This window comes from Arachis hypogaea, chromosome 15 (assembly GCF_003086295.3).
Source record: "Arachis hypogaea cultivar Tifrunner chromosome 15, arahy.Tifrunner.gnm2.J5K5, whole genome shotgun sequence".
Classification (NCBI taxonomy): Eukaryota; Viridiplantae; Streptophyta; class Magnoliopsida; order Fabales; family Fabaceae; genus Arachis; species Arachis hypogaea.
Genome location: NC_092050.1, coordinates 28,985,700 through 28,995,117, shown reverse-complemented (window position 1 = coordinate 28,995,117; position 9,418 = coordinate 28,985,700). Strand labels below are relative to the sequence as shown.

The 9,418-nt window shown below is 31.7% G+C and overlaps 1 non-coding gene across 1 annotated transcript; it reads right to left on the bottom strand.

The window, feature by feature from the left end:
* Positions 1-6,763: 6,763 nt before the first annotated feature.
* LOC112753662 (small nucleolar RNA R71) lies at positions 6,764-6,872 on the bottom strand. The gene has a single exon (XR_003178037.1). It is a non-coding gene; the product is annotated as a small nucleolar RNA R71 (small nucleolar RNA).
* Positions 6,873-9,418: the final 2,546 nt, after the last annotated feature.

Here is a 9,418-nt window from a genome sequence, read left to right as displayed (position 1 = left end):
GATTATATTTTGTATAGCCACAGACACATTAAGCATAGGCAACATAGCATTTACGGAACGAGGATGTTGTAGTTCATGTCAAGGTACACCGTACACAAATAATCTTTATTGATATATATATTTGAAGACATAACATATAACACGAAAGAGGGTTAATTAGAATCCTCTCACTAACACATACAACATGTAAAAAGAACACACAGAAAATCAGAATAACATTTAAGAGGCAATAACCTTAGCTAGAAGGTAGTCACAGTAACAATTAATGATGAATTTAAATAATCCTGTCTTTGGTAACAAGAAAAATAAGAACAACAGGAACAAGAACAGTGATCACTGCACCGACGAGGTTTCTTGAAGAACCTGAGGTTGATGGTCCAGGACTCATCCCTGGCATGGGACCCATCCCTGGCATGGAACCCATGTCATCAGAGCCAGCAACAACAGCAACCAGAAGAAGAACGAAAGCTGCAACCATGGTGAATTTGGTTGTTGATGAAGAAAAAACCATTTTCTATAGTTAATTGCGTGCTTACCCTTTTTTGCTTATTGCAAGTTCTATATATAGATTTTATTTTCTGTTTTGATCTTTTTGAATCAAGGTAAGTAAAGAAAATCTCATGTCTTAAACTATTCCAACTGTAAGTTTAGGGTTATATAGTATATAGTTGAGAGTGCCTACATGCACTGCCGTAGAGTTACAAACAAGAGTGAGCATAGGTGGCAACATAGTAATTAGCTCCAACGATGTTTTCTGTTCATTTATTCGATCTTTAAAAGAAATTTAATTTAATTTTGAAAAAAAAAATGTATACTAGCTAGTAGGTGAAAATCTGCTAAGAGTTTATAGAACCTTAATGCTTCAAATCAATATGGTGCAATTTAATTGGCAAAATATGTTAAGATAAATAATTTTTTGACCGAATTAGTTTTCTGGTAATAATTAAGTCAAGTCTGTGAAAAAGTAAAATCAATTTTGATGATTAAGCAACTTGGCTTGAATTGGAAGAAATATAAAACTTCAAAAAAATCAATTTCATGGTAATGAATCAGAAATTAATTGTAATTTATCTATTAGTTAAAAACAATAATGCAAGTTGCAAACATTGATATTACTAAAAAATTTACTAGTTGTAAAGCTTGAATAATTATTAAAAGTTAATTATTTGGTTAAAATTTTAACTTGAGATTATCAATTTAATTAAATTAAAAGTTAAATTTCTTTAATATTATTACAAAGTAATTAAAAATATATAGGGATAGGTACTTTTTTTGTGCCTAAGGTTTGAGGTCAAAATCAAAATCGTCTCCGATCTTTTTTTGTTATTAAAATCATTCTCAACATTACAAAACGTTATAAAATCGTCCTTTTCCACTTCAATTTTATTTTTTTACCAAATTACTCTTATTAAATAATAAAAATAATTAAAAAATTAAAACAAATTATAAAAAATTATAAAATGAAAAAAAAAAAGAAAAAAAGAAAGAAAACAAAGGGGAAGGAAAATGGGAAATCACGCAGAGGGTGGGGGCAGGGAAAAAGAAGGGGAAAAGGAAAGGGGGGAGATCATGCCGTCGTTGGGCTGCCTCAGAGGTGCACCCGCCGTCGCCTCTGCGTTCAACCCGCAGCCACCGGCCATCGCAAGCTTACATGGAGGCATTGCTGCTGCCGTCCAGCTCCCGACCCTCTGCAGTTATCCAATTTTATCATTTTGTTATATTATATTTTTTTAGAAAATATTTTAGTGTTCAGTTTATATGAGTTATGTTGATTTTGCGTCTCCGCTTGCACGATTCGATTTCTAACAAAGTTATGCTTCTAGTGACAATAAACAAACAAATAAATAAAAGCTTTAATTATTCGGTTGGTTTTTATAGTTTTGTAAAATTTTTAATTAGATCCCTATACTTTTTTTTAATTGAGTCTTTGCACCAATTTTTTTAATTGGGTCCCTACACTTTTTTTTTCCTTTTATTTAAGTCTCTGCACCAATTTTTTTTTAGTTGAGTCCCTGTAAAATTAAGTCGATTACTATTAAGAGGGACCTAATTGAAAAACAAAATTGGTGCAGGGACCCAATTAAAAGAAAAAAGTATAGAGACCTAATTAAAAATTTTGCGAAACTATAAGAACCAACAGAGTAATTAAACCTAAATAAAATAAACAATGATCCTTTAAAAAATTAACTTGTCATTGTTGAATATAAATTAGGTTCGACAAAGAAATTCTTTGCTGGGATCGTTTGACTCGTTTTTGAATGCATGAAAATGAATTATATATTTTGAAGAAATTCTTTCTCAATGTGCAAGTATTGCCAAAATGACAAAACTTAGGCAACAATGCACCATTAAGAAGACAAGAAGTAATTGACAACCATATGGACTTTGTCATTTTTTATATATTCTCATGAATAATAATCATCTATTTTCAATTTTTTTTTTGTCTCTTTTTCCATTTTTTTCTTAAAAAAAAAAGAAATTTATATTCCTATACACAATCATTTAATTTAGTAATTGATTTAGAGACTAATTCCAATATATTACCTTCGTCTATGATCTGTTAATAATAGTTTAATAAGATATAATTGGAAAACATAAATTAAATATTAAAAACAAAAATTATTATAAATTTTTGAGTTGGGAATAATTTTAAATTATATTAACATACATAATTAATGTGTAAAAGTAAAAATAAAACTTATTTTAATTATTAAAGATAAAATTAATACAAATTAAACGAAATTAAAAAGTAGAGAAAAATTTCTAAACGACGCGGATAATTATTTAGAAAGACAATGATGCTCTCAATAAAAAAAATATATTTTTTGGCTCTTGATCTTTATTTTTATAAGACTGATTAACCCCTCTGTCAATATTTTATCTCTGTATTAACGGAATAAATCCACATAATATGTTAAACTATTGATTTATCCATTAAGAACTAACTTGGATTGGCAATACAAATTCTCTTTTGTTGGGAATCTTGCTGTCTTTTAAGAATAATTGTCAAAGTCGTTTAGTTTTTTTTATTTTTTATTATCTTTTTTAAATATATTAGCTAAATTTATTGTGTAATACTAAAAAATATTAGTGATTTTTAAATTATCTTATAAAAATTAAATGAAAAACATATTAGTGATTAACGTGTCACATAGGTATATTCTAAAGAGAAATCATTGTATTCTAAAGAAAGATCATTGTCAAAAAAAAACTAACCAATCTTACAAAATTAAATATCAAAGATCAAAAATGATTTTTTTTTTATCGAAGATTTCGTAGTCATTCGAAAAAATTATCAGATATCGAGATCGATGGATACTCACTCTTAAAAAAATACTATAATCTTTAAAAAAAAGGTTTTCAAATATTAGTGCTAAAATATACTTTAATTTCTTACCAACCCTAAATTAGAATTTACTTCTTTTGCTCAGAAGCTAGCTATGTATAACTTTTTTTTACTTACTACACTGTTGTATTCATAAACTCTTATTAGTATGATCTTCTTCCCAGTGCCATTAATCTTGTTTTGTTACGGTTGAACCAATGCTTTAATAGTTTATTTTGTATTGAAAATATTAGATGATTAATATTTTATTCTTATATAAGTGTATTATATTTGAGTTAATACTAATAAATTATCCTTTTTTTCTTCGTTAAAAATGTATGTTGGCCGGTAACATTCTTCTTCTTTTATCAAAGTTTTTTGTTTGATTTTCATCTTCCTTTACAAATCTTTTTAAAGATAATTGTTAATTTTGCTAAGAGACCTGCTACACATACAAGTCTTTTTGACATACAAGTTTATACAAGTTAACCTTAATTCAATAAAATCTACTTTTATAATGCAAGGAAGAAGAGGAAGAGTTTTGAATTATATAGAACTTATCAATACACATACATAAAAAATTCTTAAACAATACAATATAAATGACTTGTATGGACTTGTATGTGTAAATGACTTGTATATAGAGAATAATCCTTTTGCTAAAACCAAGTCATATATATATCACATATATCGAAGATAAAAATACATGATCATTAATTAATATATAGCTGTCATAAATAACTTTTTAAGTACCAAGTTTTCACGGCAAAGTATGGACGATGGGATAATTTACGAAAGGGACATAATATGGGAATGGGACAAAGTAGGTTTCAATATAAGCTTGTTTACAATAATAAAATAAGAAAATTCGTATTTATCCTATTGTCTTAAATAAAAATTTATTAGATATTTATTCTTCTATTTATTTATAAACCATGTTATCCTACTACTATTTACTAATTGAGAATATTGTACAATCTTTAATCATGCTAAGTTAATGTGTTTAACAAAACTACACAATTATGATACCTATCTTACCACGATTTAATCACAAATCTAATACTATCCTTTAATACATAAATCGGATAAATTACATGAATAAATAAAATGAGATTAAAATCCATTAAAATGAAAAAATTAGTAAATTGATAAATTGAAGAGTAGTTGATTATTCTTAAATTAAGATAGTGTATATATATTTTATGAAAGTCATAAAATTAACTATGATTAATTTTTTATTTTATTACTTTATTAACTTTCTCACTTTAAAGAATCTAAATTTAATAAAATATAATTCAAAATTATTTATTTACAACATTTATAAAATGGTCTGAGTCCTAAACATATTCTATTACTACTACAATCGTATAGAGATTTCAAAATTTGAAAATAAGCTGTAATACCCATAATAGAGTAACATCATAAATTGCTAGAGGCAACAGTAACTTATGATGTGCCACCCTATTAGCAGATTATGAACAAAAACAAATTCGATTATTTAAAATTTCGATAGCATTAATAAAAATAAAATTTGCCTATCTATTAGGCGAACTTTGTGGGAACAAAACATACAAAAAGTGAATCTTAGAAAATAATGTCCTTTTAATTTAGTTTGAGAATTGTTTTTTTTTTATATTTTATTCCAAAAAATCCCTCTAGTTGATATAATTTTGGATATTCATTCCCCACATTGAAGTCGTATGGCTTCACATGGTCCTGTAAATAAATAAATAAACGTATTTATATTATTTTAAATAATACAAGTAGATTTATTCAAAATTTTAAAATTCTAAATAAACATATTCATGTTATTTTTAATAAAAATTCTAACAATAATAATATCATTTAATAAATTTTATTTTGGTGAGTATTATTAAAAATTTAAATAAACGGATTCGTATTTGTTTATAATCTGCTAGAGGTATCACAATTTATCTATTGGTGTACCTTATTTATAAATTTCTGTTGCTCTAGCAGTTTATGATGTTATTCTATTTTCACATAATCTGCTATAGATATTATGGTCTACTTTCAAATTTTGAAACCTTTACACTAGTTTACATGGAGTACATTTAGGACACAGATGCAACCATTTTACAAATGTTGTAAATAGATCATTTTAAAGTATATTTTATTTATTATGCAATTTGTCCATGTTAGAAATAAGAGACTAAGTGGAAAAAGAATTTGTGTATTATTAAGTGTATTCAAATTGTGTAGAATAATACAATATAAAAGGGTATTTATAGGTGTTAAGAGAATCGAAATAATAAAGACGTAATATCCTATAATAAATATTCAAATATGCTAAATAATGCTAATTGATCCTAATTGATACTAATTATATTCTAACATCCCCCTCAAACTCAAGTAAAAACTTGAGTTTGAAACTTATTGAAAACAACGAATAGAACAGGTGCAGCGAAACTACAGGAAGGAAGCGCAGATGGAACTGTCGCTTGTCTGAAGGAAGTGCAGATGGAACTGTCGCTTGTCTGAAGGAAGCGTAGACAGAACTGCCGCTTGTCTGAAGGAAGCGCAGACGGAACTGCCGCTTGTTTGAATTAAGCACAGATGGAACTACCACAAAGAAACACAGACGGAACTGCCTCAAGGAAACACAGACGAAACGCAGACGGAACTGCCACGAGAGAACGCAAACAGAACTGCCACGAAAGAACGGAGATGGAACTTCTACGAGAGAACGCAGACGGAACTGTTGAAAGAGAGCGAAAACTATATGATTTCTTCATGAGAATAGGTAAGCAGCGGATGACAATGGTGTTTGATCATTCAACTCGAAAAAATACAAGACAGAGAGAACATGCTAGTTGGTGAGGTGAAAAAGTATCAAAGGAGTGACAAAAGGTAAGGGAAAATGGCATATAAAAAAGTACAAAAAAGTATCAAAGAACCTCTCTTTGATCCTGACCCTGAACCTGAGAGGACTCTGAGGAGGTGTTTACAACAAGTTAGAGCACAGCACTCCGGAGGAAACCTCACAGAGCCTTTCGAACAAGAAGTTGAATATACAAACAAGGTAGCCAATCCTAATGGTGGAGGAGACGCAAGGAAGATCCTAGGTGACTTTACTACACCCACTTCTGACTTCTATGGAAGAAGCATCTCTATACCTGCCATTGGTGCAAATAACTTTGAGCTGAAACCTCAACTGGTCACTTTGGTTCAACAGAACTGCCAGTTTCATAGACTTCCACAGGAAGATCCCAACAGATTCATCTCTGATTTCTTGTAGATCTGTGATACTGTCAAGACTAATGAAGTGGATCTAGAAATTTATAAGCTTATACTTTTTCCTTTGTTGTAAGGGACAGAGATAGGTTATGGCGGGATTCTCAACCTAAGGAAAGCCTAGACTCTTGGGAAAAGGTGCTCAATGCATTCTTGACCAAGTTCTTTCCACCTTAGAAGCTGAGCAAGTTCAGGGTGAAAGTACAGACCTTCATGCAGAAAGATGGTGAATTCCTCTATGAAGCTTGGGAGAGGTACAAGCAACAGATCAGAAAGTACCCTCCTAACATGATTTCAGACTGGACCATATTAGATATCTTCTATGATGTTCTTTCTGAGATGTCCAAGATGGCATTGGACCACTCTGCTGGTGGTTCACTCCACTTGAAAAAAATGCCTGAAGAGGCACAGGAACTCATTGACATTGTTGCTAACAACCAGTTCATGTACACTTCTGAGAGGAACCCTGTAAATACTGGGGCAGCTCAGAAGAGAGAAGTTTTAGAGATTGATACTCTAAATGCCATATTAGCTCAGAACAAGATCCTGACCTAACAGGTCAACATGATCTCTCAACATCTGACTAGATCACAAGCTGCAGCTAACAGCACTCAAGAAACCTCCTATGAAGGAGATGTATATGATCCAGATCAACCCATGATGGATGAGGTTAACTATTTGGGAAACTCCTTAGGAAATCCCAATAATAAGTCTTATGGCAACACCTACAATCCATCATGGAAGAATCATCCAAACTTTTCTTGGAGGGATCAACAGAAGCCTCAGCAAGGCTTCAATAACAATCAAGGTGGAAAAAACCAGAATAGGTTTCTTAATAAAACATTCCCATCTTCTCAGCAACAGATGGAGACTCCTAGGCAGAGCCTCTCTGACCTAGCCACTATAGTCTCCAATCTCTCTAAGACCACTCATAGTTTCATCACAGAAACAAGATCCTCCATCAGGAATTTGGAGGTACAGATTGATCAGCTGAGTAAGAGAATTCCTGAGACTCCTCATAACACTCTTCCTAGTAACACTGAAGTAAACCCAAGAGAAGAGTGCAATGCCATCACTGTAGAAGTTGAGGCCGAAACTGAATAGGAGAAGATGGCATTGAATGCCAGCAAGGGAGAAGCTAGGTGTTCAACGCCCAAAGAGGAGCAGTTGGAGGCTGACGATGGATCAAAATGCACGGGTTAGGAACTTTGATTATCAAAATGGGATTGGCATTGTAAGTATAGTCCTAACCCGACAAATTGGCCATCAATCAAATTGGAAACTCACAAGATGTGTCACAATTCAAAACAAATTCAAAACCGAAAGTATTTGACTCCCGAGTCGTCTCCCAAGGAGTACTTTAGAACAATGAGTGTGCAATTCCGGTTGTAGTGATCAAGGGATTATCAATGAAGAAATGAACATATAAAGCAATAAAAGAACATGTAAAATTGTAATGATTGAACTAATGAAGAAATTAAAGAACCGACTATGTAATATAAACAAGTAAAGTATAAAAGAGATTAACATAGAAGTGAATAAAAGATTGAAAGCATTAAAAAGAGTCTTGGTTTGGAGTGAGCTAAGGGTCCTTTCCTTGTTGGAACCACAACTATAAAAATTATGATGGATTAGTCTCACTTGATCAACCCTCACATCGGAAAGTAAGTTAAATGAGCATAAGTGTTCTCAACCCACAAATCCTAAATTGCTTGCTAATTGCCTTAGCAACAAATTAGCGTTAGTGGGAACAAGAACAATTAACAATCCAAGAATTGAAACTAAATGTTAAATGTCGGACATTCCAACTCTAGAAACCCAATTGCTCACTTTACCCAAGCCAAGAGCAAAAAATTTAGCCTAAAACCATGTTTGACATTTTGTCAAACACTTGGTGGGCAAAAATCTTAAACATGGAGAAAATGAGAAAAGGCTTGAAACTAAAAGCAACAATTGATCTCAATCAACAAGAATAATATAAGGAAGCATGAAAAAAACATTAAACATCAAATTCATCAACAACAAATTGAAATTACAAGAGAGAAGCAAAATTGAACTAAAACTTGAATTAGAAGAAAGAGTAATGACAATGTAACTATAAAGAGTAAAATAAGAGAATACTTACAATGAAAGCTAGAAAAATCCAAGATAAAAAATGAAAATGGCACTTGAATGTAAAACCCTAATATAAACCCTAATAGAGATGATGAAAAACTTAGAGAAAAACTAAAACTAAAAGCTTCCTACCGCTACTCCTAAACTATACTAATGATATGCTATGTTCTATCCTTTATTTCCCTTCCAATATGAGCCAAAAGACTTCAGAAATGGGCCTCCAAAGCCCCCAAATTGCGAGTCACGTACCATTTTAATGAAGTCATGTGCAGACACCTATGCAGACGTACAGACGCGTGCGGCCGCACACTTGGCGAAAAATCCCTTCCTATGCGTACGCACAAGTAGCTGTGCGCACGCACACTAGACGATGCCTGGTTGGACGCGCGACGTGCTTGAAACACTCCATGCGCTCTGATTGGGCGGCTGTGCGTACGCACGAGTAGCCGTGCGTACGCACACGTCTCTGAACTCATCTCCTTTGATTCTTCTTGTTTTCTCCACTTTGCATGCTCTTCTTCCATTTTTTCCAACCCATTCCTACCTTATACACCTAGAATCACTCACAAACAATATCAAGGCATCGAATGGAAGGCAAATGGAATAAAATAGATTCAATTAGGCACAAAAGAGCATGTTTTCATAATCAAGCACAATTTGGGAGGAAAGTTCAAAAGCATGCTATTCAAGGGAATAAGTGTGAGTTTATGTGATTGAAATCCATTC